The following is a 14951-nucleotide window of genomic DNA, read 5'->3' on the forward strand; positions in this document are numbered from 1 at the left end:
TAAGGGCCGAATCCTACCATCCAGCATCAGTGCAGTTGTAGTGCAGCCCCAGGGTCAGGGGACTAAATGCTTCCATACTGGCACTGGAAAATGGGATAGGATTGGGCCCTAAGAGTCCAATCCTAGGCACATCTACTCAATGGTAAGTCCCATTCTATTCAATGGGGCTTACTCCCAGGTAAGTGTGGATAGGATTGCAGCCTAAGAGCCCAATCCTAGGCACATCTACTCAATGGTAAGTCCCATTCTAGTCAATGGGGCTTACTCCCAGGTAAGTGTGGATAGGATTGCAGCCTAGGAGCCCAATCCTAGGCACATCTACTCAATGGTAAGTCCCATTCTATTCAATGGGGCTTACTCCCAGGTAAGTGTGGATAGGATTGCAGCCTAAGAGCCCAATCCTAGGCACATCTACTCAATGGTAAGTCCCATTCTAGTCAATGGGGCTTACTCCCAGGTAAGTGTGGATAGGATTGCAGCCTAGGAGCCCAATCCTAGGCACATCTACTCAATGGTAAGTCCCATTCTATTCAATGGGGCTTACTCCCAGGTAAGTGTGGATAGGATTGCAGCCTAAGAGCCCAATCCTAGGCACATCTACTCAATGGTAAGTCCCATTCTAGTCAATGGGGCTTACTCCCAGGTAAGTGTGGATAGGATTGCAGCCTAGGAGCCCAATCCTAGGCACATCTACTCAATGGTAAGTCCCATTCTACTCAATGGGGCTTACTCCCAGGAAAGCGTGGACAGGATTGTGGCCTCCATGAGAGAAGTGGCTGATGGAAAGGCCGTCCCCACCCCCTGCGTGACGCGCTTGCCGCCTGTGTGGAAACCCAGGAGCGCAGTGGGGGGGGGGCTTTGGGGGTGCTGTACGCCCCTCGCGACTGGCATTTGCTCCGCAGGCGACTCTGCGGCTTCCCCCTGCCGAGGAAACGCCAGCCAAGCCAGGCTCCCTGAGGAGGAGCCAGTGCGCCGAGGGCGCAGCGCAGGCAGGCAGGCTCGCCGCCGGAGAGGGACTTTTCCAGGCACTCTCTCCCACACACCAGAGGGTGGAAGAGGAGGAGGAGGAAGTGGGGCGAAGGGAGGCTACTGCCGCCGCGGCTCCCGCCCCGCTCTGCAGCGCACAGCACGGGGGTCGCTGGAGAAGGAGGAGGGCGCTGAGCTAAGAAGCGGCAGCCTCCGTCTCGCCGCCGCCGCCTGCACCTGGACAGCAGCCTGGCTGGGAGCCCCTCGGGGGCGGGGGAGCCTCGGAGCTGCCGCCCCTCAGTGGGCGCTGCTGCTTTGTTCGTGCTTCCCGGAGCTGCTGGGAGCCTCCCTCGCTTTCCTCGCGGGGAGAAGTTGGAGTCAGCGCCTGGCGCGCTCGCCCTTCGCCTTCGAGGCCGTCCGCGAGAGGTAGGGACGGTCCGGGGGTCTCCAGTGGCCCCCTGGTTCCCCCGGTGATTGTTCCTCCTTCAGCTGCTTCGCGTAGGGGGGAGGGGGCGCAGGGCTGTGCCCGGTGGGGAGCAGCAGGAGGGGAGGAAACCACTAAAGGACCGGCGCAGAGCCGACTGCAAACTCCTCGCTGCGCACCTGAGAACTAACAGCCCAGTCCTGTCCACACTTTCCTGGGAGTAAGCCCATTGACTCTGATGGGACTTACTTCTGAGTAGGCGTGCCTAGGATGTGGCTCTCAGGCTACAACCCTATCCACACTTTCCTGGGAGTAAGCCCATTGATTCTGATGGGACTTCTGAGTAGACGTGCCTAAGATGTGGCTCTCAGGCTACAACCCTATCCACACTTTCCTGGGAGTAAGCCCATTGATTCTGATGGGACTTCTGAGTAGACGTGCCTAAGATGTGGCTCTCAGGCTACAACCCTATCAACACTTTCCTGGGAGTAAGCCCATTGACTCTAATGGGACATACATCTGAGTTGCCATGCATAGGATTGGGCTCTAACTCCCTGCCCAGTGCTCTTTCTTCTTGGGCTTGCATCCCAATCCTAAGGGGGTCTACTCAAAAGTAAGTCCGATCAAGTTCAGTGGAGCTTACTTCCAGAAAAAGTGTGCATAGGGTTGTATCCTTGAGCTGCTGCTCCCTGATCCTGGCCAGCATCCTTCCTTCCTTGAAGTGTCTTGGAGCTCTCTGGGTCATTAGCTGTGGAACAGCAGCTAGCAGGGCACAAGTCGAAGAGTGAGGCTGTCTTCACCTACTCAGAGTGCTTCCTAGAAGTAGGAACAACCAAAGAGCTCCAATCATGTCCTCTTTTTTTCCGCAGACACTTTCCACCTGTGGAGGAGCAGTTCTTTAGGTGAGGTGTTGAAAAGTGTCTGAGAGTGGCTCTGTGCATGCTCTTATGATGTTAGTTGCTTTTCCCTATATAGGATGGAAGTTGCATGTTAATCCCATCTCCCCTGTGCCTGTGGGTTCACATGGGAGTGAATGCATGTAGGTGCACTGAGAAGCTTCAGTGGGTGGTGAGTGTCTGGTGTGAGTGCGCATAGGCAGGTGTGCATTCCTGACACATGATGGCTTTGCAGGAGTGCACACATCTTATCCATACACCTGTGTAGGTTGGGTGTCATATATGTAGTGGCTGCAAGATGGAGAATTCCAAATGCATATTTGTAAAGCTGTATGTCTGAACACAGGCCAGTGTGTTCTAGTGATTTACTACCTTGCCTTAAGGTTCTTATTGCAAGGAACCTCTGTGTTACACAGCTCTGAGATAAGGGGTGTGCATGGGAAGTAAGTGGGCAACTGAGGAGAGAGTCAAGCTGCTTCTTAAACAATACAAGCTCTTTTCCTGAAACTAAAAGCTGTCCCAGGTGGTGTTCAGACAACTTCTGTGATTTCTGTTCTGTTAAACGTGCAGCTGCCTAGAAGTGTGTGGTGGTGGTGGTAATGGAAACTTCAATTGTATTGGATAAACTTCAGTGCATTCAGTTTATTATTATTTTAGTTTTTCCTGAACACCTTCCATTAATTTTCCCAAACTGTATAAGCTATTTTTGTCTTGTAACTTTTTTCCCCTTTAAAAAACAAAGATGCCTGTAGACAATGCTCAAGTCTCAACTATGCTGCGGACATGTGAATAAGTAAAAGTCTCATTTTTATGAGAGGCATGTGTACTGTCTGTTTAGTGGGGGGGCAGCTTTTTGTGGGGAGGCAAGCCCTTTTGGCCCCTATTTAGGGGTATGTTACTGAGCCAAACATGATAGCAATTAATATTCATAAGAGCGTCAGTGTCATTGCTGCTATAAATTGTTGCTCTAAAACTAATCCAAGGTCTGGCATTATCACTCGCCTCAAAAAAAGTACTGGAAGGCAATACTGTATATCAGTCACCAGATAATTTAACTAGGTCTTCCACCTTAACATCTGGTGCTCCCTTTCTAGCTTGTGCTAGACCATGTTTTTATGAGGGTTGTCACGAAGTAGAGTTTTATTTTGAACAGCTATATAAAGGGGAGAAATTGGATGCAACTTTTTAATTATTATTATGGCACTGCAGAGATTAGAAAAGCAGAAGGTGTTGCATCAAGCCTCCACTAAAGGATCCTGGAGCCAGGAGAGGAAAGCTTGAGTTTTCAAGAGTTTTTGTCATTCTAGCAGTCATTTGATGCCTGAGTTATTTCAGGAGAGCCAAGTGTAAGATCATTGATAGTCACATCTTTTGTATTCCATTGCTGCAATGGAATGCAAGTAACCCACAGTGGCCTTTTGAAAAGTTTTAAAAGTACAACTTAGATAGACTTCAGCCTATCTAAGTTGTACTTTTAAAACTTTTCAACTTAGATAGACTTCAGCCTATCTAAGTTGCAGAGCAGGGATTGGTCTTTAGGTATGTATCTAAAACTTTTTATTATAGCAACTTCATGTAGCAGTTATTGGTGTACAGAATTTATTGGTGGTTATCTTTCCTCACAGAACTGTGAGGTGATGTGTATTTGTGTCAGTACTTCTAACAGGTGGGAAGCTGAGAGTGATTTTGACTGGTTATGCCATAGCATGGAAAGTGGGCATTAGTCACACACCGGCTTTTGCCCTTCTGGTGACCTGTTGCAGGGGAAGCTGCACATTTCCTACACAGTGAGATGGATGGGCACCATGTGTGAGAGAGTTCAAAAGTCTAATTGTTGGGATGATATACTGCCCTGCTGAGTCTCATGGTAATTAAGTGAGTGAGTTGTGAGGTCTCCAATTCAAATGTCACCTAGTGACTTAGTGACATCTGACTGGATAGCCTTAAGCAGTCCACTGTCTCTTATGTTCTGGCCCACCCACAATATGAAGATGATAATACTGACCTGCCTTACACGACAACAACCTCCAGAGTGGTAGCTGTGTTAGGGCACAATCGTATCCAACTTTCCAGCACCGGTGCAGTCACAATGTGGCCTTAAGGTAAGGGAACAAATGTTTCCACATCTTGAGGAGGCGTCTGTGGCTACCCTACCATCACAGGATACAGCACACACCCCATAGGCATGGCTGCATTGACACTGGAAAATTGGATAGGATTGGGCCCATAGTCAGTAGCAGCAAAAACAGAGTCTCCTGTGACACGTTAATGACTGATGAAGTTATTTCAGGTAGAAGTGTTTGTGGAGGACATTTCACTTTATCAGATGCATCTGAAGCTTATGTTGAAATAATGTTGCAGAAATAAATGTGTTGGTCTTTTGCGCAGGGCCTGCACTTACATAGCTGGAGGCTCTGAGGCAAGGCACTTTTTTGACTGGTGGCTCCCTTGATCTTCTGGGCCCTTGGTTGTGGCTACAATCCTATACATTGTATAGAGTAGCAGTTTTTTGTTAGGATTCTGCAGCTTCCCTGGCTGGTTTCCATGTCTCCCTGGGAAGCCATGGCTCACAGTTTGGGAACCATTGACCTAATGGCATATTGGGTGCTGCCACTGAAGACTCAGGAGCCAGGCAGGTCCAGGTATAAGAATAGGCTTTCAGCTAATGCCTCACTGGAGCGACCTCTGACACCACACCTGTCTTTGAAGTGCCACAAGATTTTGTTCTTACCCTACAGGGGTTTGTAAGGACTGTTGAGGTAATTACCCAGTTCACATGTCATGGCCAAATGGTGGTTTGGTTGTCATGGTTGGGCCTCCTGCTCACACTCCTCTTACCTCCCCCCTGCACTCCAGTTCCCTCCCTTGCTTCATTGTTCACATTAACGATCTGTTTCAGATATCTTAGCAATATGGTTTGGTTAAAGCAAATCGGAGTTTGGAGTCCAGAAATGAAATCTGATTCATTGGTCTTTGACTCTGACTTTAACTTGCATTTCTATTCTGATTTGAAGCCACATTACAGTTTGTGGTAACCATTGTTTTTGAAGTGCATTAATAATGGCCAAACAGGGTTTGGCTCTGAAGCCTGAAACAGGCTATTTATTTTTATTTGAAACAGTTCCACTCCTTTAAACAGTGCCCAAGAAGGTCCTAAGCAATTAGACAAAATGGTATCTAAATACAAAATATAGGTACCTGCTTTTCTGAAAATACTGTGTGAAGTTATATACAATAAAAGGTATTTCTTCCTTTGGACGTTACATCAGAGGTATGACTCACTTACATATCCGATTTCCCTGCTTCACTCTTACATTTAAAGTGACCCTGTGACTTCATTGACTACCTCCCTTCCTTCTAGTGAGTTCATAGCAAAGATAGGATTGAAACAAATTTTTTTGGTTCAAAATTAGCTACTCATTGGAGTACACTGACTCTTTTGTGTGTGAGTCATAGCAGAACTGTAGAAATAATTTTCAGTGTTGATTCCTTATGTACCAATAGCGAAGTTGATGTTTGATGCTTTGGTACTTAACATGACATTTTATTTGTTTCTTTGTAACTAAATGAAAACATGGTTCGGGTCTATTTACATTAAAAATTTCCTTTCACCAGCTTATAAAACATCAGAAAGCTCTGCTGTAGAATTGAGGTGATGATGGAATAATGCTTAGATCTTGGTTCAGGTTGTATTTTGTTTTGTGAGCCTATTTGGGAGTCACTACTGCAGTCGTCGTATCTAATTTCACAGTGGGGGACCACAAGAAATCCCCTTTCCTGAATATTTACAGTTTTGGGGCCATGCTGGATGTGCTGTGGCATATTTCTGAGCTACCCAGTTTGGTGGTTTGGGATGCAAGATATAGAGATCAGACTTGAAAGTATCCCTTTGCCTGCCCAATTCCCTGTACAGTGGCTCATCTCCACACCCTGAAGGCGTTACTTCTGAGAATTATTTGGAATGGTCTTGGATCATATGTTCTGCATCATGGAACTGAGCCGGAATGAGGCTTCCTTTCTGTTCCTTCCAATCTGATCTGCATAACCACCTTCTTCTCCAAACCATCCTGTAGTCAATGGGTACAGACTCACTCTAGCTTCTAAGTGAGTCCTAATGCACATGTGCTAGCTATGGCAAGTTTTGGAGGGTAGTAAGAAGGTGGCTTGATCCCCACCCTGGCCTCCTTTCAATCAGGCTAGATGCTCAGCAAGGTCTTGCTGCTCAGTTCAATCTCCTCCCACTCCTTCCTTCTGCAGTGCTGTTTGCTCCCAGTTTATGAATGTGATAAACATAAATCAAAGGTGACAAACTGAAAAGCATCACTGAAAGGTTAATTTTTAATAAGTACCGGCAGCATTGTAGGATATATTGCTCTTAAGTCTTCCTTTTTCAGAGTGAACAGCCTTTACTGATTAAGACGTGTGGTTCAAATTTCTCCAACTGCTTGTGGTCCTGGCCTGCAGCTAAATTTATAATGGAATCCTGTTTGCTTGTAGTAAAGCTAAAACTGGAAATAGCAACTATGGGGGCTGTAAGGAATTGTAGCTGGAAAGGAGAAGTATGTGACTGTGATAAGTTTTTATGATTTACTTTTTAAAATTTTCCTGATATCCAGTAGTGCTGAAGTTCCACAACACCGCACATGTAGATATCTTGAATAGTCGCACACTACTTGAGTATTTTATCTAGACCTGGCAAAAACTGTAGATGATATCAGGTGGGGTAACTGTGTATATTCAGAAATTATATCGACATCACCTCCAAACTTAAATATTTGCTCTTTTTGATGCCTAGTTGAGCTGTACCTTTTTTTTTTTCTTTTTTCAAAACTGGCAATCTATATGGAAAGTTTAATCGGTCTTAATTTTAGAAGCGATTTCATACAACCACAGTCTGGGTTTATTTTCAGTTCTTGGTAGCACTCTCTTTGCCGGCTACGATATGCTCCACCACAAGCATCTATGCTGATTTAACTGTAGCATTCAGATAGCGACTTCAATCTCGTGTGTTCGTTTGATACTCACAAAAAAGTAGCCTGGACCAAGTACAGTCACGTTTTGGGCTCTCATCTTCCCAACTGGCTGGTTTCCATGCATTGAAGAAAATGACTGTGTCCCAGTTCTCCTGGAATGACAGCTCTTCAGAATATTGTTAGGAATGCATTCTTAAGTGTTTCCTGCATTCGGTAAGGCAGCACATAAAGAAGAAATATTTTAGGCTTTCTGCTATATGAGAATGTAATTAGTATACACCATCTCTCAGTTTATATTCTGAAGTGGTACAGTCCTGGGGAGCTATATCATGTACTTTTTCTTGACATGTAATAATATTCCTATAGTGCCATCAGTGGTAGATGGGTACCATTTCCAGGTAGATGGGACTCGTCAGCCTGGGAAGGCAGCTCATCTGAGAGAAGGAAAACTCTGATCCCAAACCTCCACTGCCTTGTGGCTACATCCAGTTATGGAAAAGGCTTCAGGAGTCAACCTCGAGGCAAAATCCAGAGCCGAAGTCCCTGAGGCAGTTCTTGGCTGAACACAGTCACGTTCTGGCAACTCCTGCAACACCACTGGAACCAACTGTATTGGCTTCTGCCTTTCCACCGGACCATTTCAGCGACATGGAGAGGGGGGATTTGCTGCATGGGTAACAGTCTGTCCTCCATATCTACTTTACCCAGGGTTTGTGCACTGGAGAGGACACTGTTCCAGAACCACCATTCAGAGCGCAATACCATAGTCTTCCGAGACTGAAGGATACCAACAAGGCCATCAATGTACAAGGTGCTTGACTTGGAGTAAAAAAGACAGGTACCTTCTCCAAAGGACTTGCAATCTAAAAATTTATGCAAAGGAAACAAAGGGGAGGGAATGAAAGAAGGGGTAAACATAACATACACAATTCTTTCAGTTTCATGTACTTAAATTAGGTTACTGTAAAGATTGGAGGCCTAAGGTGTGGTGACTGACTTCCTAGGATTCCAGATGGAGGTTGTGAGCATCCCACAGGTGTTCCAGGCATAAAGAGTGGCAAGAGGAAAAGAGTAGAGTCATTAGAGGGAGCAGGAAACTTTCAGATGATTGAAGGTGGTGGAGCTTGATGAACAAAGGTCATGAGTAGGAGTGTTGTTTTTGGGATATGAGAGTTGGCCAAGGCCATGGGAGACTTTAAGGACAAGGAGCTTGTACTAGATCTAGGAGCAGACAGGAAGTGAATGAAGGGATTTAAGTAGGAATGTGACATGATGTATGCAATGAGTTTATGAATTGCTGTGGCAGCAGGATATTAAATCAAGGCAAAGGGGGTAAGATAAGCCAATGGAAGACCAACAAGGAAAAGGTTACCGTAGTCAAGGTGAGAGACTGCTGGAGTGTGAACTATAATGTTTGCTGAGGAGACAAGGGGTTGGAGGGAGGAGAGAGGGGTTGGAATGGGGCAGGAGGTGGGAGGAACAAGGAAAAGGTGGGTATAGGGAAGAGGGTAGATTAGGCCAAGGAAGGAGATGATCAGTTTGGCAGTGGTAGTACCTGCTGAATCTTTATCCCCTTTCTCGGCCTGACCCGCTTTCACTGATCAGTGTGGACTTGTGCAAGTGATATTGTAGGTGCAGGTCCAAATTGTTCTCTTCTCCTAAGGTAACCTCAACGTATCAAAACTTCCCTGCAGGGTGCAGCATATGCCACACTGGTGCTACTGCCTCACTGCACAGGAAGTTAAGGTGGATTGGACACAGCATACCATGCTTCAAATACCCAATAGAAACCAAATGTTGGAACAGTTTATTGTGGTAAATTATAGCTGAGATGGGAATGTGAGTTAATAGGTCACCTTGATATACATAAATAGCATTTTATGGGAGGAGCCTTGGATTTAGGAGATTATTATAAATGGCTAGGATTCAGAAAACGATTCGTAAAACCAAGGAATCAAATTATATTGCATGAACAGAGATGCATTCTGGAGGGTCTTGGCTTGGTTGCCTTTTGTAAAGTTATAAAGTGAAAAAGTTATGGCAGTCTGGCAGTGAGACTTTTGGTAGCATTTTAAAAAAAAAGGACGCTGGCACCCACAATTTTGGCCCATACTACTGCAATAAGCTGAGCACAACACATGCCTTTGATTCAGGATGCATGAATGAGAATTTGGCGTATTGAGTTTGAATTGAAATGTGGTCAGCAGTGACTTGGTACTACCATTTCCCTTCCCCCAGTTTTGCAAGCCCTGTTCTTTTCAGTGGAGTTTGCAACTGTGGATTGGGCTGCAGCCAGTGGACTGCTGGCAATCAAGACAAAAAAAGATGAATTGCTATATGTTTGACAGTGCAGTACACTTCTTGCATTTCTGGCTCTTTGGCAGTAAAGGGCCGAGATGCCAAAATGTGTTTTGCATTGGTTACTTGGATGCTACCAGCCAACCTTTTGCTAATTTATATTTAAACAGTTCTGCCTCTGTGTCTAAACTTTAGTTTCCTTCTTAAACATTTTTTTTAAACCAGGCACCAATATTGGGATACTTTTGCATTTTTTTAATAGTACTATTGGTCTTCAAATATTAGACAAAATGTGTTGTCAGTTACTTCATTTCCAGACATATTAATGCTCTTTGTAAAAAGGAATACAGGCGTAGCTCATATATAATACAACCTATGGGATATGCATTGAGTGACAGACTCAGGGTGTCTTTCAAGGCAAGTCTGCTGCCACCTCCCTTCAGTCTGCTTCAAACAGAGTGACTGTGATCTGCTTTCCACTGGCTAAAAGTGAGTGGGAAATGAATCAGAAGAAGAAGATCCAGTCTTCCAAGAAGCTAGAACAGTTGTAAAGTTGCTTTTTTTAAGAGGGAATGAGAGATTGAGTATGGGAAGTTATAGGATGCATAGAAAGGGAGCAGATTGTGGAATCCCTCCACTCTGAGAACTGTGCAAGAACTGAAGAGTTTGAGGAAGAAGAAAAGGAGGGCTATGAAAAAAAGAGGTTGATGATAAGGAGAAAGGGCAAGGAACTTATGAGAGAGAGAACTTTGGAATGTGGTGGGGTTGCAGAAATGCAAGTTGAAGAGGTCAGGATGTGAGGCGAGAAGAAAATGGAAGCCATAAAAGAGCAAGGCAAATGGGAATTACCCTGTGTAACTGTTTCTTCTTCAAAATGCAACACCAAGGACCCTCAAACCATAACTTGTAGGCCGTATTTGGCCTACCAACACATTTTGACTTTACAATTATTTGTGCTTTCTCCACCCGCCACTGTGAACCTTCTTCCTGCTGGGCTGATTTCCTTTCACTGAGAGACAGCAAACAGCCATGTGGATGCAAATATTTTTTCTGTTATGAAAATTCTTAGAGTTATGTACAAATGTATGCTAAATTTATATGAACAACTGTGTCACAAGATTTCATTATAATGAGATATAGTTTATAAAGTCATATCTATTAAATTTAGTGTTCAACCTTGCTTGAGTTGCTGCTGTCTCATGGCACGTGTACACTCCTTCTCTTGTGCAGGCAGGCCTCCTCTTCCTACCCCTTACCTCCTTGGAATGGTACATTTGCCTGCCTGCTCATCCATGCATGCAAGGATGAGTGTACCACATCAAAAAGGGGCAGGTCTGAGCATGCACTGTAAATGGTGGCAGCAGGAGAAGGAGATTGACAGAGGAAGCCTTGCCTGGGTTGCTGCTGTCTTCTCACACCACATGCTCACTCCCTTAGTCATGCACCAGGCTCTCCTTAGATCTTCTCAAGTGCCAGCATGACCTCCCATCCTGCACAGCACATCGAAACTTGTAGCACCACATGCAAAATGTTACAATGGAGCTCCTATTCCTATTGCTAGTGGTCATGGAGTGAATAAAGTGAGAAGGCCGTTAAGTGTTGCACTTAAAAGAGTTGGAACATGGTGACTGTTCTGAAGGATATCTGTCTCAATGTAATCTTGACTTTGTGAACAGTAGAATGATCTTTCTGCAACAAGATAAACTAAAACAGGTTGCACAATTGAGTGTTTTGGGGTGGATGTTGGGAGCATGATCATGCGAGTCAATGTTAGAGCAGACAGGACAGGATTCTTGCACTTGGATAGATAGCCAAGCTAATAGTATACACTCATGCTTGCCCCTTAATGGTATCCAAGAAAAGGTTGTTATTTTATTTCAAGATCTAAAGACCAAGGCAGTAGAAGCAGGAGAAGTAGTTCTTGACATGGATTTTGAAGCAAGCCTTGGTTGGTTTGAGTAATACAAGAAGCTTGCCAGTTTACACAGTGTGAAAGAGACAGGCCAATACTGATATCGCACATATTGCTGATCTTAAAGAAATTATTGATGAAGACGGCTACTAACCAAAGCAGATCTTCAATGGCAATGAAATGAAGCTTTTTTTTGGGGGGGGGGGGGGAGAAGAAAATGCTTTTTAGTACATTTAGTTCTCAGGATGAAACAGGCATCTGAGTTTAAGGTATCAAAGGAACATTTTTCTCTTCTTCTTGCTGCCTATCTGAAAGGTGATTGAAGCTGAAACCACTCTTGGTGTATTTTTCACAAAACCCACAAGCACTCAAAGACATTTTGAAAACCAAATTGCATATCTTTGGTATTGGAACAAGAAGGCTTAGGCAACCGTGGTTATCCTGCATTGTATCATGAAATACCTCTCTCTGCTCATTATTTAATATTGTGGCAAGAAGGCAATTTTGTTTTTGGATAGTGCACCTGGTCATTGTAGGTTTATTAAAGGTGTTGCACCAAAATAAAAAGTTGTTTTGCCTTCAACTGCCACCTCTATTCTCCGACTCATGGATCAATATGTTGTTATTACTTTCAAGGCCTATTAATGCAGAGGTGATGCGGCACATTGTCATAGGCTTGAATAATAACAAGAAACGCAACAGTCAATAACTTTTGGAAGAATTACAGCATTAAAATTGCTATTGACAATATCTATTGCTTGGAAGAAGGTCACTCAGCAATACTGTAACCAAGTTTGGAAAAATCTGCTGCTCAGAGTGCTTCAGGAATGTAGTAGTTGCCAGGATGCATTTGCAGATATTGACAAGTTGATTGTGCAGTGTGCAAATCAATCAAACTTCAAAGAGGGTGATAATGATGTCGAGGACATTTTGGCTTTGCTTGGAGAGAAATTAATGGAAGAACCAAGGCAGCTGATACAAGAGACTGTCAAGGAAGAGATGATGGTCCAGAAATCAACTTATTAGACACAGAAAAATGGTCAGAATTGTTCAGCTTGGCCAATTGAATTTGTGAGACCATGGGAGATAGTGACCCAGGCATGACTCAGAACTCTAGTTTGAAAGGCAGAAAGTGGTGTTATGTGTCTTTATTCCAAGTTCTCATATTTATTGAAACATTTAAAAGTAATCTAGGTAGTTGATGTGGTGTCAGCAGCAGGTGCAACCACAGTATTATTTTTAACTGGAAAAGTAATCCATTTTAATTTCTGGAAAATACCCTAAACCCCAAAATGTGGTATTTTGTGTCTTTTTACAACAGAACAGTAACAACAAAAATCCCCCACACCTCTACCAATAGCAGCAATTTTCAAACTCTCCAGGAGAGTTTGCATTGCTGTAAGTTCTTGCGGGAGCGGGGGGGGGGAGGCAGCAGGGGTGGAAGAAGGCAACAACGCAATCCCCGGGATCACGCCGCTCAGGAGGGCTGTAGGGACTGGGATGTACTCACCAGTACCTGCAGCAGCTGTCCTGGAGTGTGAGGAGCCCTGCGCAAGTGTCTGCAGGGCTCCCCAGCTCATTAGAAGTAAAAGTGGAGCAATTGCACTCCACTTCCAGTTTTGCGGAAAGTGGAGTGCGATCGCTCCACTTGCACTTTTAACGAGCTGGGGAGCCCTGCAGGCACTTGCACAGAGCTCCCGGTACCGCAGGGCGGCTGCTGCAGGTACTGGTGAGTGCATTGCAGTCCCTGCAGCCCTCCTGATCGCGCCGCTGCCTCCCCCCTGTGCGCGCCCCTTAAGGGGAAAGAGGCCAGGGCCTTCAGGCTGGGGTATCTCGATGCCCCAATTTGAAAACCACTGATCTATAGGATTAAAAAAGCAGCAGCAACACAAACAATGGGCAATTCTTTTTTCATACTAGGGAGTTCACTGTCTCCTTCAGATCTTCAATCACTTCCTTCTGACTATCAACCATCCTCTTCTTCTGAATTCATGGAGGTCATTTGGAGGCAATACATAAAACAAAGGATAAAGGCTGCCTGCATCATACTCCAGCAGCTGAATGGGATGTTAAAACTACCCAAATACAGAAAGATGGGGAAATGCAGGGGATTCATCACACTCCCCTATCTCTACACTGCAGTTTTTCTCCAGGTCATGTGCCTTCCCCACTGTCCTTTTTAACAAAAAAATTAAATGGCCAGTGGACACATTCATCAATCGTACCCTGTAGTTTGGCTCTTATCTATTTCAAGAAAAGAGGGGGACCTGCTGCCATCATGCCCTTCTGGTGTGTTTCATGGAGACATGTGACTCGCTAATATTGGAAATGGCATGCTAGCTAACTAGATCCTCCGTCTCCTTTAGGAGGATTCTTATATTCCTGAAATTGGTTTATTGGAGTGTCTCAGCTTCAGAGTTGAAAGTTATTGGCTGTTTTTCGTTCTCAATGCACATAATGAACAAAGAGGTGTTAGGGTGGTGGTGTGGTGTTAGGGTGGTGTGGTGTCCACTGCAAATGAACATGAAGAAAATCATAGTTGTGTGTGTAACTTCTCCAGGTGTACTTTGAAACATTGATGTTTGTTTCTGGGAAATGTTGTTGGTAAGTATTGTACAGATTTCTGGTGAGAGGAATGAAAAAAACATTCCAGTACTGTAATTTACTGTTTCAGTCAAAAAGAGAGCCATATTTCATGTTGTGGTGAGTATGTGTGTTTTCCTAAACTGTCCTTTGCCTGTTTATGGTTCAGGGAGAGCCAACCTACATATATTGAGAGATCAGTCTCTCAACTGTTTATTCTGGCAAAGGAATAACCACTGGGAACACCTTCCTAGTCTGAAAACCTGGTAATGTGTAGGAGGCCTCTGTAATGTTTCCAGCTAGCAGAATGCCTGCAGTATTTTGCCATACAGGAAATCAGTTGCAGCTGGATGCATACAGTTTCCACTCCAAGTATGTGACTGTACCTTTTAGTGTTCTTTCAAAAAAGGGGATGTGTTTTTCTTTTCCAGAGCCTTACCTTGAATAATGACTTTTAAGATTTTTTTTTTTAAATAAAGGAGAGAGCACTGTTTCTAAGAGACTTCTTTTGGCAGTGCAGTCTAAGATGTTCAATTGTATGAGTCTGGAAAGGCGAAATGTATATTTGTATGCTTTCATCGCTAGCTTTTTTTAAACTTAGTGTGTGCATACAGGCCTATGCATATGGGCAAGTCTGAATAATGTTAAAAGTAGCCCTTGGTGACTGAGATAGTCCATTGTATGACTATATCAACTTTAATGCTGGTTCTGGTTATGCTTACAACAGATATTGCCTAGCCCTTGGAAATGATTGGGTCGGCAAGGAAATAACGCTTTGAAAGCATTAAGGCAGTGGTTCTCAAATTTTCTAGGGTCACGGCACCCCTTAGCCTCTTCTTCCCAGCTCATGTATTTAAAAGGGGATTGGAGAGATTTATGGAGGACAAGTCCATCACAGG

At 44.4% G+C, this 14951-nt stretch overlaps 1 protein-coding gene across 1 annotated transcript in view; it reads left to right on the forward strand.

Annotated features, from left to right (window-relative positions):
* Nucleotides 1-1346: 1346 nt before the first annotated feature.
* Nucleotides 1347-14951, forward strand: part of PLEKHG1 (pleckstrin homology and RhoGEF domain containing G1) — a 146263-nt gene continuing 132658 nt past the window's right edge. Inside the window, exon 1 of the mRNA XM_066615658.1 lies at nt 1347-1392. The gene's annotated coding sequence lies outside the window, so the exon portion shown is untranslated. The remainder of the gene's footprint in view (nt 1393-14951) is intronic.

The sequence above is a fragment of the Tiliqua scincoides genome, chromosome 1, assembly GCF_035046505.1.
Source record: "Tiliqua scincoides isolate rTilSci1 chromosome 1, rTilSci1.hap2, whole genome shotgun sequence".
Classification (NCBI taxonomy): Eukaryota; Metazoa; Chordata; class Lepidosauria; order Squamata; family Scincidae; genus Tiliqua; species Tiliqua scincoides.